Raw genomic sequence first — 15,191 nt, forward strand, 5'->3', positions numbered from 1 at the left:
TCTCCTTTTCTCTCCTTTACTCAGGACAATCTTTTCTCCCATTCTCTTACTTCTGTGTCCTTTCTTTTGTCTTCTCCATTTCCTGCCAAGCTACAAACACGGTTTTTCTTTTACATAGCTCCTTTTGATTTCAAAGCAACTGAAATGTTATGAATGTCATATATATATATGTTTTCAGTTTTTTTAGTTTTTGTGTTTTTCCTGAATCATCTGTTTCGCCATTTCTCTTCAGGCCATTTTCATTCAGGGGAAGGGGTAAAAGTACACATGAAGAAAATATTTGTATATTTAAGGTCTTACATCCTGAAGCTCGTGTGTTTAGCTCTTCTGAAAATGACACCTTTCCTTTGGAGGAGACTACCATCTGAAAGAAAAATACCAACCTACCTGCTGTGTAATTGCTGAGCTATTACTGGGATTGAAAATGAGCAGGAAAGTTGACAAGTCTTCAACTGCTAGCCACGGCTAGAATTCTGACATTGAGATGAAAAAACACAAAGCCATTACTGATCTGTGAGGAAACCAGGTGGTCTCTGATACACAAGATGCTCCTACCTGCTCGTGAGCTATTGAACCTCAAGAGTTATCACCCGTAATTTATGAAAAATATAACTGAATCCGGTTTAGGCAAAAAAATAAAGCACTAGCACCATGAATAATATATTAATATTGGAAATTACTCTTTACGAGATCAATACAAAATAGCTAACTCATTTACTTATTTACAATACTGATGATGTGGTCTAGAAAAATAAGATACAGTTATACATCAGGAAACAAAAAAAGGTACTGCTTCTCCTCCAAAGTCTGTGATTTGGAACAGCGCCTGTTTTGGAGAACAGCCGTTACCTGAGATGAATGCCAAAGTACCAGTACTTTTTTTCTCAAAATATTTCAAGAGTTGCTGTCCCTCTCTTTTGAATTCAATTCGGCCTTGGCATACACACACTTAGAGGTGAAACACTGAGCAGATGTCTTGGCATGCTGTACTCTGGTTTATGGACATCTTGTATAAGCCAACTGACCTCAAGAATGGTCTCCTTGCATCCCTACAGAAATATTCAAGAATTAGGGCATTCAGAGTTTAGACTAATTTGGCCAGGAGACTTGGTCACACTCAGTCACAGTTTCCTGACTAGAAACCATTCAGGATTAAAGAAGTCAGATACACTTTGTTCAGAATAGCCTTGGGACGCAGGGTCAATTCTGAGAGAATCTAACAGGAACTCTTTTGTCTGAACAGTTTCCAAATCAAGTTCTACAGCCACAGTGTGCATGCTACAAATGTTTGTCTCTCTTAAAAGGAAATCAGTACCATCCTATGATATGGATTCAGTAGCTGACAGTAATTAATTACACCACTGAATTGTCATTTATGAAGAAAATTGAGTGTTTCTTGGTTTCCCACCTTTAAAGCCTCTGTTTATACAATCACTTCCTAAAAACATTCAGCAAGTCTCAATGGCTGTATCTTCTTATTCAAAAAATGAGCTAAATGAACTAAATATTTATTACAGTACTTTTCAAAGACAAAGGGACCAGTAAATATAAGTATGGTCAAAGATTTTAACTAAAATAAGAATTTTATGTTATTGCTTACTCGAATTTCATGCAAACCTTTAAGATCTTCACTACTTTGTTGGGTACATAAATGGATTAATATAAGACTATCACATACTAGGTGCTCAAACAATATGCACTGTATCTTTTAGTTCAAGAATTACAGGGGGCTTCCCTGGTGGCGCAGTGGTTGAGAATCTGCCTGCCAATGCAGGGGACATGGGTTCGAGCCCTGGTCTGGGAGGATCCCACATGCCGCGGAGCGACTAGGCCCATGAGCCACAATTGCTGAGCCTGCACGTCTGGAGCCTGTGCCCTGCAGCAAGAGAGGCCGCGATAGTGAGAGGCCCGCGCACCACGATGAAGAGTGGCCCCCACTTGCTGCAACTAGAGAAAGCCCTCACACAGAAGCGAAGACCCAACACAGCCATAAATAAATAAATAAATAAATAAATAAATAAATAAATAAATAAATAAAATTGAAAAAAAAAAGAATTACAGGGGAGGAAATCAAAATGGCAGAGTAAGAGGACGCAGAGCTCACTTCCCCACACCCCTCATACGAACACATCAAAGATACGTCTACATGTGGAGCAATTCTCACTGAAAACAAACTGAGACTAGCAGAAAAACTCCCATGCAACCAAGGCTGTAAGAAATATCCACACAGAATTGAGTAGGAATGGAAGAGATCAGTTTGGAACCTGCACAGTTAGGAGGGGACACAGAAGAGGAGGGGGATTACAACATGCTCAGAGATCCTCCCTGGGGAGTGAGCAGTTTGAACCACATATTGAATGCCCAAACTGTGGAGTCCCACACCAGGAGGATGAGTGCCCTTAACTGGTTGGAAAACCAGTGGGCATGACAGCAGGGGTGTAAGAAACTTAGACTCCACCCATGATGAGCATGCACATGCTTGTTTACTACTGAAACAATGCAAAGGAAGCAGACTGAGACTGCTGGGAACTCTGAACCAGCTACCATGAACATCCCAGTGAGCCCCCCAGCCTGAGCCGAATTCTTGCTCTGGCCCCTCTTGCTCCATGGTGCAGATCCAAAATAGGGCAAAGGCTTTGCTGGCCAAAGAAAGTGTGCAATAATAGGGGCTGGAGCCGGCTCAGACATGACACAGCGTCCAAACGGGGCAAGGGCAGCCATTACTGACATTCATAAGAGCAACAGTTCAAGACTAGTCTGGAGCTCTGGCTGGTGCTGGGAATACCTCAGCACTTGCCCCAGCCCACACCAAGCGACTCCTCTGGCCCTTCCAGATGCACAGTGCAGCTGAGAAGAGTACAGATTTGTGGGGGGTGAGCCTGATCAGACCCAACCCTCAAGGTCTCTGCTCCAGCAATTTGGAACCTGAGCCTACCTCTGATAAGGTGGCATTAGCCACTGAGCAAAGTAGAAGCCCTGCCTCACACCTGGTTCTGGCTCTAGCCCTTCCATCTCCAGCCCCACCTGGTACCAAGGTAATAGCTGCCAGACATTGTGGGGGAAGACATGATCCATGCTTCCTTCAGGTCCAGCTCTCCCACCAAAGCCACTGGGCACATGCAGACTCTACAGGGATGCTCCCACACAAAAACACCCCTTCAAGACCAAGGTAGGTAAATGCTTCACCTAACTTCATAGAGAAAGTGAAAGTTAAGCAAAACGAGAAGACAGGGGATTTTGTTTCAAATGAAATAAGAAAAAAAACTAAAAAGACAACTAATTTAACAGAGATAAATAATTTACCTGATAAATATTTCAAAGCATTAGTAATAAGAACACTAACTAAACTAGGGAAAAGAATAGACGAAGGCAACAATAATTTCAGTGAGGAAGTATAAAATATGAAAAAAGAACCAGTCAGAACTGAGGATTATAATAACTGAAATGAAGAAACACACTAGAAGGAATTTACAACAGAGTAGGTAATACAGAAAAAGATGTAAGAGATCTGGAAGATAAAAAAATGGAAACTGCCCAATCAGAACAGCAAAAAGAAATTTTTTAAATGAGAACAGTTTAAAGGGAACTCTATGAAAACAACAAGCATACCAACATTCTCAATAGAGGGGTCCCAGAATGAAAAGAGAGAAAGAAAAGGGTTGAAAATATATTTGAGGAAATTATGGCTGAAAACTGCAAACCTGATAAGGGAAACAGATATCCAGGTACAGAAAGCACAGATAGTCCCAAACAAGATGACCCTAAACAGGCTCACATGAAGCAATACCATAATTAAAATGGCAAAAGTGAAAAATAAAGACTTTTAAAGGCAGCAAGAAAAAACCGAGTCACATACAAGGGAACCCCCATAAGACTATCAGCTGATTTTTCCGCAGAAAATTTGCAGGCCAGAAAGTGGCATGATTATTTAAAGTGCTGAAAGGGAAAACCTTCAACCTAGCATACTCTACCCAGTAAAATTAGTATTCAGATTTGAATGAGAGATCAAGAACTTCTCAGACAAACAAAAACTAAAAGAATCAATCAATATTAAACCAACCCTAAAAGAAATGTTAAAGTGTCTTCTCTAAGTAGAAAAGAAAAGAATATAACAAGTAAAAATCTATAGGAAAGAAAAAAATCCTACTATTATAGACAAATATATAGAAAAGGCCATGGATCAACCACTTATATAAGCTGGTATGATGATAAAACACAAAAAATTGTCAAGTCAATTAGAACTACAATAAACAGTTAAGGGATAAACATGAAGATGTAAAGTATGAAATCAAAAACACAAAACATGGGGGAGGGGAGTAAAAAAATGTAGATTTTTTTAGAATGTGTTTGAACTTAAATCTACCAGTTTAAAAGAAGTAGATATAGTTATAGGGCAACATATATGAACCCCATGTTAACCACAAATCAAAAACCTACAGTAGATACACAAAAACTAGAGAGAGAGCAACACAAGCATACCTCTAAAGAAAATCATCACACCACAAGAGAAGACACTAATAGAAGAACAGAGAAGAACTACAAAAACAACCAGAAAAGAAGTATTGGGTTGGCCAAAAAGTTCATTTGGGTTCTTCCATAAAATCTTACAGAAAAACCCAAATGAACTTTTTGGCCAACCCAATAAGAAAATGGCAATACTTTCATATATAATATAGTAACTTTTAACATCCATGGACTAAATGCTCCAATCAAAAGACATGGGGTGGCTGATCGGATTAAATAAAGAGCCATTTGTAAGCTGCTTACAAGAAACTCATTTCAGAGCTCAAGGCACACACAAACTGAGCGTGAGGGGATGAAAATGATATTCCATGCAAAAGGAAACAATAAGAAATCTAAGGGAGCAATACTCAAATCAGACAAAGTATAACAGACTATAAAACAAAGTCTATAACAAAAAACCAAGAAGGACATTATATAATGATAAAGAGATCAATACAAGAAGGAGATATAACATTCATTAACATATATGCCCCCAATATAGGAGCACTTAAATATAAAAAGCAACTGTTAACAAAAAGGGAGAAATTGACAATAAGACAGTAATAGTAGGGGAGTTTAACACCCCACTGTCAATGGACAGATCATCTGGACAGAAAACCACTAAGGAAACAATGATCTTATATGACACATTAGACCAGCTGGCTTAATGGATATCTACAGAACATTCTATTCAAAAACAGAACACACATTCTTTTCAAGTGCACACAGAACGTTCTCCAGGATAGATCACATGCTAGGCCACAAAATAAGTCTCAACATATTTAAGAGGGTATAAATTATATCAAGCATCTTTTCCAACCACAATGGTATGAAAATAAAAATTAATTATAGGAAGAAAATGGGAAAACCACAAGTATGCAGAGAATTAACAACATTCCACTAAAAAACCACTGGGTCAATGAAGAAATCAAAAAGGAAATCAGAAAATACCTTGAGACAAATGAAAATAAAAATACAACTTTCCAGCATCTATAGGACACAGCAAACACAGATCTAAGAGGGAAGTATATGCAAAACAGGCCTGCTTCAATTAAAAAAAAAAAAAAAACAACCTCAAACAACCAACTTAACCTACCATCTAAAGAAATTACAAAAGGAAGACCAAACAAAGCCCAAAGTCAGCAGAAGGAAGGAAATAATAAAGATCAGAAAGGAAATAAACAGAGACCAAAAAAAGAAACCATAGAAAGGATCAATGAAGCCAAGAGCTAGGAAAGTTTGGCTGAACTAATACCTATCCTCTCAAACTATGCCAAAATATTGAAAAGAAGGGAATACTCCAGAATTCATTCTATTAGGCCAAAATTATCCTGATACCAAAACCATACAAAGACACTAGAAAAAAAAAAAAAAGGAAAAAAGAAAATTGCAGGCCAATATCTGTTGAACACAGATGCAAATTTCCTCAAAAAAATATTAGCAAACTGAATCCAACAATTTATAAGAGGAATCATACACCATGACATGTTTTTTATCGAATTAGTGTTTTCATTTTCTTCAGATACATACCCAGGAGTGGAAATGCTGGATTATATGGTAGTTCTATTTTCAGTTTTATGAGGTACTTCTGTACTGTTTTCCATAGTGGCTGCACCAGTTTACATTCCCACCCAAAATGTACAAGGGTTCCCTTTTCTCCACATCTCTCCAACATTTGTTATTTGTGGTCTTCTTGATGACAGCCATTCTGATTGCTGTGAGGTGGTATCTCATTGTGGTTTTGATTTGCATTTCTCTGATTAGCAATGTTGAGCATCTTTTTATGTGCCTGTTGGCTATCCTCTCATGTAAAGGGATTTCAAAATTCAGTTTCAAGCTCACTAGTGCTCAATGTATTTTCCTACTGGTTCCCTCCCCATCAACTAATTTTCCAAGTCATCTTGATCAAGGTCATGCCCAAGCTAAAGTACCAGATAAAGAGTCCAGAATATGAATAGCCCTTCTAGTTCTCCTCTTTTTATTCCTGTGTCCACCTTCTCAACTTATGTTGCAATGTCTTTATTCACTTACTTTGATTTTTTAATACTATTTGACAGAATCTTTTTCTGTCCTTTTTTCCTCTTTCCTAGGAAATTTCCTTTTGCTTATTGTTTTTGTTTGCTTTTAGTTTTATTTTTTGCTTTCTCAAAGGTCAGTTATACCCACATTCAAATCACCTATCTTTTGTAGAGATTCTCTGGTCTAAACAATATAATCATAATAATAATATAATCACTAAAGGACCATGTAATCCTGAGCAAAGGGAATTATGGCGGTTCAGGAGAGAAGCTGGGGCAAGAGTGAGGAGTCTGGAAACCTGAAGAGCCAGGGAATCCACAAGAGTAAGTATCTGTGGGACAGTTAACATTTCTCTCTCCAACTAAGCACCTATCATGTACATGCTATTTGGAACACCAGAAAAGACGGCTTTGGTGAGCCATTTCAGACCTTCTACCACTTAAGCTCATTTGAGCTATTTGTGAATAGTTAACAGTGTGAGATTTAAAGCAGGCCTGTGCATACAAGATGCTCATTTGTCTTTTGACTACCACAGCCGTATCTCCTAAGGGTACTCACTATGGTGGCAATGGCTTTGCCCACATAATGCCATAACAACTATCTTTTCAAATCAGGCAAACTACAAATCAATCCTAATGTGGGGAGGAGGGATCAATTCAATGATTTATTGGACTGAATTGAATACTTTAGTAACAAGTAACAAGAGTTCTATCCATGGCTCTTAGCAGACATGGGTTGTTTTTTTTTTTTTTTTTTACTAAAGAACACCCTCAATTCCAGAGGAAACACAAAGCTTTTTGAACAAAAGAACATTACAAAGAGGCTGCTTCAAAGAATAAGATCTCAATGATGTGGTATATTAGAGACATTATTGTAACTTGGTGGTTTTTCAACTAAAATAGAGGAAAGAAAGATTTGTCCTAAATCTTTCTGGCTGGGAAGACTTTCATATGATTCAGTCAACTCCAGGTGTGTCTCATTTGCTCCCAGGGGTCAATAACTAGAGCTATAACTCAACTATGTTGTCAAATGGCTCCCCTCTAGTGCCCACAAGGCAGGAAGAAGGAGAGGAGAAAAATCATTCCAGAATTGAGTATAAAAATAAAGTATGTACTTTTCTAAAATATTGATTTCTTTATTGAATAATATTAAATAAGATTTCTCACTTGAGCAATAGGAATGACCATCAGTGAATGCTGTGACCACTTCTGAACTTAATCTTTCTTTTAATAGAATTTATATAACAATCCTCACATTTTTACTTAGCAAAGATCTATAGATTCAAATTAATTGTGCTGCACTAAATCTGAGAATTTCGTTTAATAATGGTCAAAATTTTGATGATCTAATAAGATTATAATATTTTTAAATAAACTGCTCCAGATAAATAAACCTTCCAAAGCTAAGAGAAAAATATAACTTAGTCTGTCTCCTCTAAAAATTAAAGTACCAGTTAAATTAGTTCTTATAAAGACTTAGTTAAAATCTTTATAAGGAAATTCTTACCTTTTGTCTATGATTTCAAACTTTACTTAGGAAGTTAAAAAACATTTGCTATTGCTTCATCTTTCTATTAGAGATCATCATCAGGAACAAACTTCACTTTGCAAGGTTCAAAGAGTTTAAAGATTAATTGTTGGGAAACAACAACATGAAAAATACCCATTTTCCTGCATTAGCATCTGATTTAATGAGCATAGATAGAAATGAACAGTCAGAGTAGTCAGGTGACGGATTTAGAGTCCAAAGCCTAAGGATGCATAAATGGGGTAAAATGGTTCTTCCTGTCTCTGTATATTAAACTAGAAGGTAACAAGACATAAGTGAAAAATCACTAGGTGCAACCCAAAGAGTGGGGAAAAAGTGCTGACAGACTGAAAATGGCAAGAAAATATGGATGGGGCACAGTGACAAGAAGAGTTTGCGTGGTGGGCTTTTTTCAGTGTACAACTTATTTTACAGCTGTGTTAGTAATACAGTTGAAGTGCTATGATCTGATTATATCCTTGAGTATTCAGATTACATTTATTTTATTAGGGGCAATAAACCAAGCCCGTTTTTTTAAATCCTTTTTTTTTTTTAATTCAATAAAGAGTAGAGTTAAATGCACATGGGGAGAAAATAAGAGCATATCACTCTGGGGAACTCAGGGTTGCTATTTGGAGAATCTCCAGAAGATTAAGTTAAAGCATTGGTAATTTATGGCTTCCAGAACTTGAGAAGCCTATTTCATGGCTGCATTTCATCCTTGGGGTTGATGTGCACTTTAAAAAAATATTCTGCTAATTACATTCATTCTCTGTGTAATGAAGAATCCATGCATAGAAGCCCGTAACGACTACCTGAAAGTTCCCTTTGCAATTCACTGAGTTTATAAATAAATTTATTCCTTTTCTGTCTGGTTATGGAACCAATATCCCCCAATTTTTTCAATACCCAACATATTAACTCCATGGTTCAATAACTATGAATTTAGTTTCCACTTTTAAACCTCTGCTGTATTATGTTTATAATATAGATAAATATTAAAGGTATTAAAATAGGAATAAATTAGAGCCAGGAAGTAACCCATTTAGTGCAATGATATTTTCAAAGCACCAGAGTCAAGAAATGAGAGATTATAGCACTAGCATTGCAGAATATAAGTACCGCATCAACAGCAATCTATTTATAGCCGTTTTACTGCTGTTATTCCTGTAAGGTAAGCTACTATTAGAGTCAGCCTTTCTAGTCTTCTGAATACATGGAGGGAAGTGGAGAAAATAACCATCTTATTAAAACATGACATCTAAATGCCTTATTTTTCAAGTTGTAGAAATGTAAGTAGCAGTAGTGTCCTGGGAGCATAGAAGCCACAGGATAATTTTAGCACTACATGGAACAATGCTATTCAATAGTATGACACTTAAAGCTTCTCTTTTATATTGAAACAGACATGGCTATATTTTGGAGAAAAATGCAAAATGTATATGAATATTAAAGATAAAACACGACTTCAAAAAATATTTAAAATGGATAACCAACAAGGACCTACTATATAGCACAGGGAACTCTGCTCAATATTCTGTAACAACCTAAATGGGAAAAGAATCTGAAAAAGAATAGATACACATATACCTATAACCAAATCACTTTGCTGTACACCTGAAACTAACATAACATTGTTAATCAACTATACTCCAATATAAAATAAAATTTTATTTGAAAAGGGGTTGGGATATTTCTTCTGCCAGGCCCCTAATGATGATTTCTCTCTCATTGCCTTCAGAAGTGTCCCAGGGCAAAAGTTGGGGAAGCACTGGCTTAAAGGGTTCTTGAGAAACCCCACAAGACAGGCAGTTTTTATCTTGGAACTTTCTATTCCCCAGGTACACCAACAGGAAAATATTACTTATAAGACACCTTGCACTAGTAGCTGTTAGGCCAGGTTTTCACCCTGACACTCATATTCCTCAACAGAGAAACAGGGTGATCAGGCTAGACTTCTAAGGTTCAACTCCAATCTATGGTTTGTATGGGCAGCAGTAGGGAATGTAGAGCTTCCTAGAGGTACCTCTTTTATGCTGCTTGAGGTAAAAATGGAGACATTTGGTCTCAAACTGGAAGTGGAAGGTGAATTGGAGAGGCGCTGTGAGCAAGTGTGTGCTAGGATGAAGCAATGCTGTTCATGAGAGCAATTATTTCCCGTGTTACATGCTTTATCACATTCAATTTCACAGTAGTCCTAAATATAGGTAAAACTGTGTCTGTTTTGCTGAGGAAGATACTGAGAATCATAAGCGTAACTTGCAAAATGTCATACAATGGATCAGTGGCTTGACCCTTGAGTTTCTGTCTTAACCACTATACCACGCTGCATCCTAACAACTCACAGATGCGGAGAAACAGGGATTGAAGCTGCTTTGCCAGTTAGGGACTCAGAATTCTCAAGTGTGTTCTACCCTCAGACAAGATAGAAAGCTACGTATTGCCATGAGTTCAGAGGTCCAACATTCTCTCTCCACCAATTCTTTCAATGAAAAAAGGAGGAAGGTTAGAAGAGAGGGAAGAAGGGAGGAAAGGAACATGATTCCTAAATTTTCTCACAAAGTGCCATTTCTTTAGATCAAATTTTGAATTCTTTAAAAATTTTAAATGTTCAGTTGGGGCAGACTGGGTTCGACAATACTATCAGTCATGTTCACTTAGAGTGAATTAATTTCCAACTCTTTCCTAAGAGCAAATTTTGAAAAGGATGACACATTATCCACAGTGCCCTGATTGTAGGGCTCAAGTCTCAACATTCATTACCACTCTGAATTGTGTCTATAGCAGTGACAGGAAGCAGAGTTTTGTGTCTCTGTGATCAGTGAGTCAAGATTGGTCTGAGAATTAGATTATTTAGGCTGCAAGTAACAGAAATGTCCTTGAGCTGGAACTCAAAATCAGGGTTTAATTATTATAGGAACACAGAATGTCTGGGGAAATCCTCAGGAAAAAATGAACCAACACCTTATGGCTATAGATAACCCAGGAAGTCCTCTGTATGCCTCTTTGCTATGTTCATTCATTTCTGTTTCATTCTTCTCCCTCAGTTAAGACTGTATTCTATTGTTTACTGGTTTATATAGGGAAAACCACTACTGTCAACAGTACTTTAGTGTACATACAACTCCTCCATACCAAAGTCACTAGAATGTATTTAGACAACAGAATCTCTTAGACTCAATTCCATACCATTAGCCCCTCTTGGGTCAAGATCATATTGAGGAGCCAAAGTGCTATTCTTCTAATCAAGTGAATGACAGAGAGGAGGAGGAGTACTGGAGAAGAGGAAGACACTGACAGCTGGAGACACAACTCAACTAGGGTTCACTCTAGATGGGTCAATATTCTCCAGTGAAACCTGGATAATTCATGAATCTATCAGGTTTTTTTTTTCCCTTCAGAAGACTCCAAAGGCAGGATTTTATTCCTCAGATGGTCAGACTGAAACACAATTCCCCCAAACTATCTCTAGAGAATAACATTCATGTTGTAGTTGTACTGAATTTATTTATATCCTTCTTTCTAAAAAGACTCTGAGGCAGCATACAAAAAAAAGAAATATGATTATCTTAATGTGGGCATGGCTATAGAACACTAAAATAATGTGTCTAAATTCACTCTCAGTTTATTAAAACCCACAAATCCTTAGACTCTAATTAGGTTAGAGACTTAGTTGTTTAACTTGGGAGAAAAGCAAAGCAAATGCAGCAATTTGGGACATTTGATACACCGATTCATCTGTCAGATAACCAGTTCTATCTCTGTGTAATTTGCATGAAGTCAAGAGGAGCCTTTCCCATGCTCAGTCAGAATAAAAGCCCTTGCACAATGGAATTCAGAAAAAATTCTATCTGCAACAATTTTAGTTTCATGGTTCAAAGGCTATGGAATTCTATTATGAGTACATATAGTGCCAGAAAGTACTTGGTTCTGCTTATTTTCATTCATTCATTCACTCATTCATTTACTTAACAAATATTTACTGAGGACACCTGCTCAGGACCAAGCACCATAATGTGAATAACAAAACTGAAACAGCTTCTGATCTGAAAGCACTCACAGTTCATTAAAACAAGACAATGTGTTCAATGTTATGATGAATGGAAGCACAGAGAATCAAGAGAGTATGAAGAAGGGGCTTGGCCAGGATGATTCAAGGAAGGCCTGCTTCAGAGGAGTCTTCATCGTGATCTAAGAGAAATGAAGCAAAGAAGAGAAGGAAAGAGTTTTTGGCAAGAGCTACAGCAATTTCACATTACCAAGTGTGGTGAGAGAACAAGGCAAGTTAAATAGATCAACATGGCCAGAATATAGGGTGTGAAAGAAGACAGTGAACAACTGTGAGAAATGAGGCTGTCCTGTCAATCCTGTTTCTTAAAAGAAAATATTCATTCCTATTAACAAGTATAAAATACCCACTATCTGTTCTCAATATGTGTATTTACTGAGAGATCCCACTGGGATTATGTTTACTGAAAACTTGTACACTCTACTTTCCCACCCTCACCAATGCTTCCATAAAACTCCAAGTCCTTACGTGCAACTAGGGTCCCTGATCTGACTCTCCTAGACTCCATGTAAGTCCTTAACCACTAGTGCCAATAGTGTTCTTACTGACTTGATCACAGAAACTGATTTCTCTTAATGGCAACTCTTCTTGGCGTCAATTCTCCCTAGGCTCCCAAAGCACCTATTGGTTTTGCCACCTTCAGATACAATATGAATAAATGATGACCAATGTTATGGTGCAGGAGGACTTCCTGAATTTCTCCTGTTCATTCCTCCAGTGTGTATCATAATAGACCTCACACCCTACCACTACTCCCTCCCCATCAAATACTCCATCTTCCCATAGGCCCTTCTAGACTCCATCCCTTCTTTAAACTCTTCCTCAATCTTAGTTTTGAATCCACACATCACTGGGGGTTTCACTTTCATGAAGCTGAAGACTCTCTAACTCATAAAACACTTCATTTCCTCCAAAAAATTCTATGACTCCTGGATCTTCTCTACGTCAGTAGCCCAGATTATTCCCCACAAAATTCTTTTAGAACCACCTTCATCAGGCCCCAGGTACAGGTCCATCATTCATGAATTTCATTCAGTAATTGTATTAAATAAATTCACTTTCGCATTTTATTTATTAAAGATAGTCCATCTCTTTTTTAATAGGGTTCTGCCAATTGGGCCCTCTAATCATTATGATTAATATTAAGCACCATTTCAACACTGAATTCATATCCTTCTAGCTAAAAGGAAAGTAACTGACGTTTTCTTTAGCCGGGGCTAACTCATCATAAGGAACAGTAAAATTTCTATCAGAACTTTTTAAATGCAGAATATGACTCAAGCTCCTCTCTCTTTGCTAATATGGAGACTTCAGCTAAGTAAAAGATACCTTTGACATCTATTGTATGGAAGTGCAGGAATTCCATGGGCCTCATAACTGAGGCATATGAGATTTTACAAAGAGAGCTAAGCCATCTCCATTTCTGGAGAAAACACATGGAGTAATATTAAATCCAGAAAGACTTAAGATAAACCATTTTTATATTAAATGTTGTTAAGTCCTCTTTTTTCTGTCCTTGAGTAAAAGATATAAAGTTTCTCCATCCCTAGAGTTCTTTTGAACCAAAAATAGTGTATATATACTTACATATATATATATACACACATACGTGTGTGTGTGTATATATATATCTGACACTGTTTATTCAGATTAAAATCTACCTTCACCTTGGAGACATATTGTTCAGTTAAACTATATTAGAACTACAGCTCTGTCTTCCTTTTGTTGGGCTTTGGGGTATTCACTAGACCTGGTAGCCATCATACTTCCATTTCCCTCTCTCACTTTCAGTTTCTTCATCATCTACCATGTAAGAAGCCCGGCAGAGGAATAATAGAAGATTCTAGAAGTGTCTTGCTCCTAAAATTTAAGATACCAACTTCATCAAAAAGCATTTATCCAGTGTCAGTATGCCTTGGGGATAAGAACTCTCACCAATTTGATGATTGAGGTAGATTGTCTCAAAGATATTCAAGCTTCTGTTACATAAAGGAAAAAAAATACCAGTGGGGGAAAAAATCCCTAAAATATACTTTGAGCAAGTTGATTCCTTTTGAAATTTTTCTTAAATTCTAGTTAATTATTGAGGGAAATGCTGTACTTTGAACTCTGAAAGTTCAAAACTACCACCTTATTTTTTTCATCAGAAGTCAACTCATTTTAGTACAATCTGTAGACGTATTGCTCATTTTCCTTTTCAAGGCAAAACTTTCAAATATATCCTTAAGGACAATCAGTAAGTGTAAAAAATCATCTGATTCAGATATAATGAGCTAACACTAGCTTCACTTAGTTAAATAAAAACTTACCAAAAAGAAAATGTAAACTAGACTTTTGCCAGATAAGAACTAAATCACAATAAAAGGAAATAAAAAATAGAAATGAAATACCCATGAGATATATCTAAGGGCAAAAAATGTAGAAGTTTTGAAAGCAACAAAGAGCTCTTTCTTTGAACATATTTATGAACAAGTTGTAGCCCTTCGGCGTTTTCCAAAAGGACAACGAATAAAACTTATCTGACGGAGGCTTGGGAGATCATTTGCAAAAATCTGGTGCTTATCCTATGCGCTAGAAAGGCCATTTTGAGAAAAGGCATTTGCTGTTACTAATACCAAGATTCCTCAACTTCTTAGAGTAAAAATGCTTCCATTTAAAATATATATTAAGATGTGTATGGTTTCTGGTTTTTCCTTAGCTCTGCATGAACATGTTGATTATATGCTAGTATCAGAAATAGTCCACATTGATTTTAACGACTTTATAGGATTAGGGGGAGCAAGGAGGGCAACTAACATTTATATATTGCCAAGTGTTTGGTAAGTGTTTCACCTACAAGATTTCATTTGATCCTCCAACTCAACAAGGTAGAATTTATAATTCCCATTTTACAATTGGAAATTTGATACTCAGAGAAGTTAAGTGTAGCCAGAAAACCCTCAGCTACTGAGTAGTATAGTCCAAGTTAAACTCTAAAGTTAAATCCATGTAACACTAAAGTTAATTCCACTGCATCATACCGATTTCCAAACTAAAGTTTCTTGAGATTTTGCTAAGGTAATTACAGAAATGT

The sequence above is a fragment of the Balaenoptera physalus genome (assembly GCF_965194825.1).
Source record: "Balaenoptera physalus genome assembly, chromosome: 7".
NCBI classification, from domain to species: Eukaryota; Metazoa; Chordata; class Mammalia; order Artiodactyla; family Balaenopteridae; genus Balaenoptera; species Balaenoptera physalus.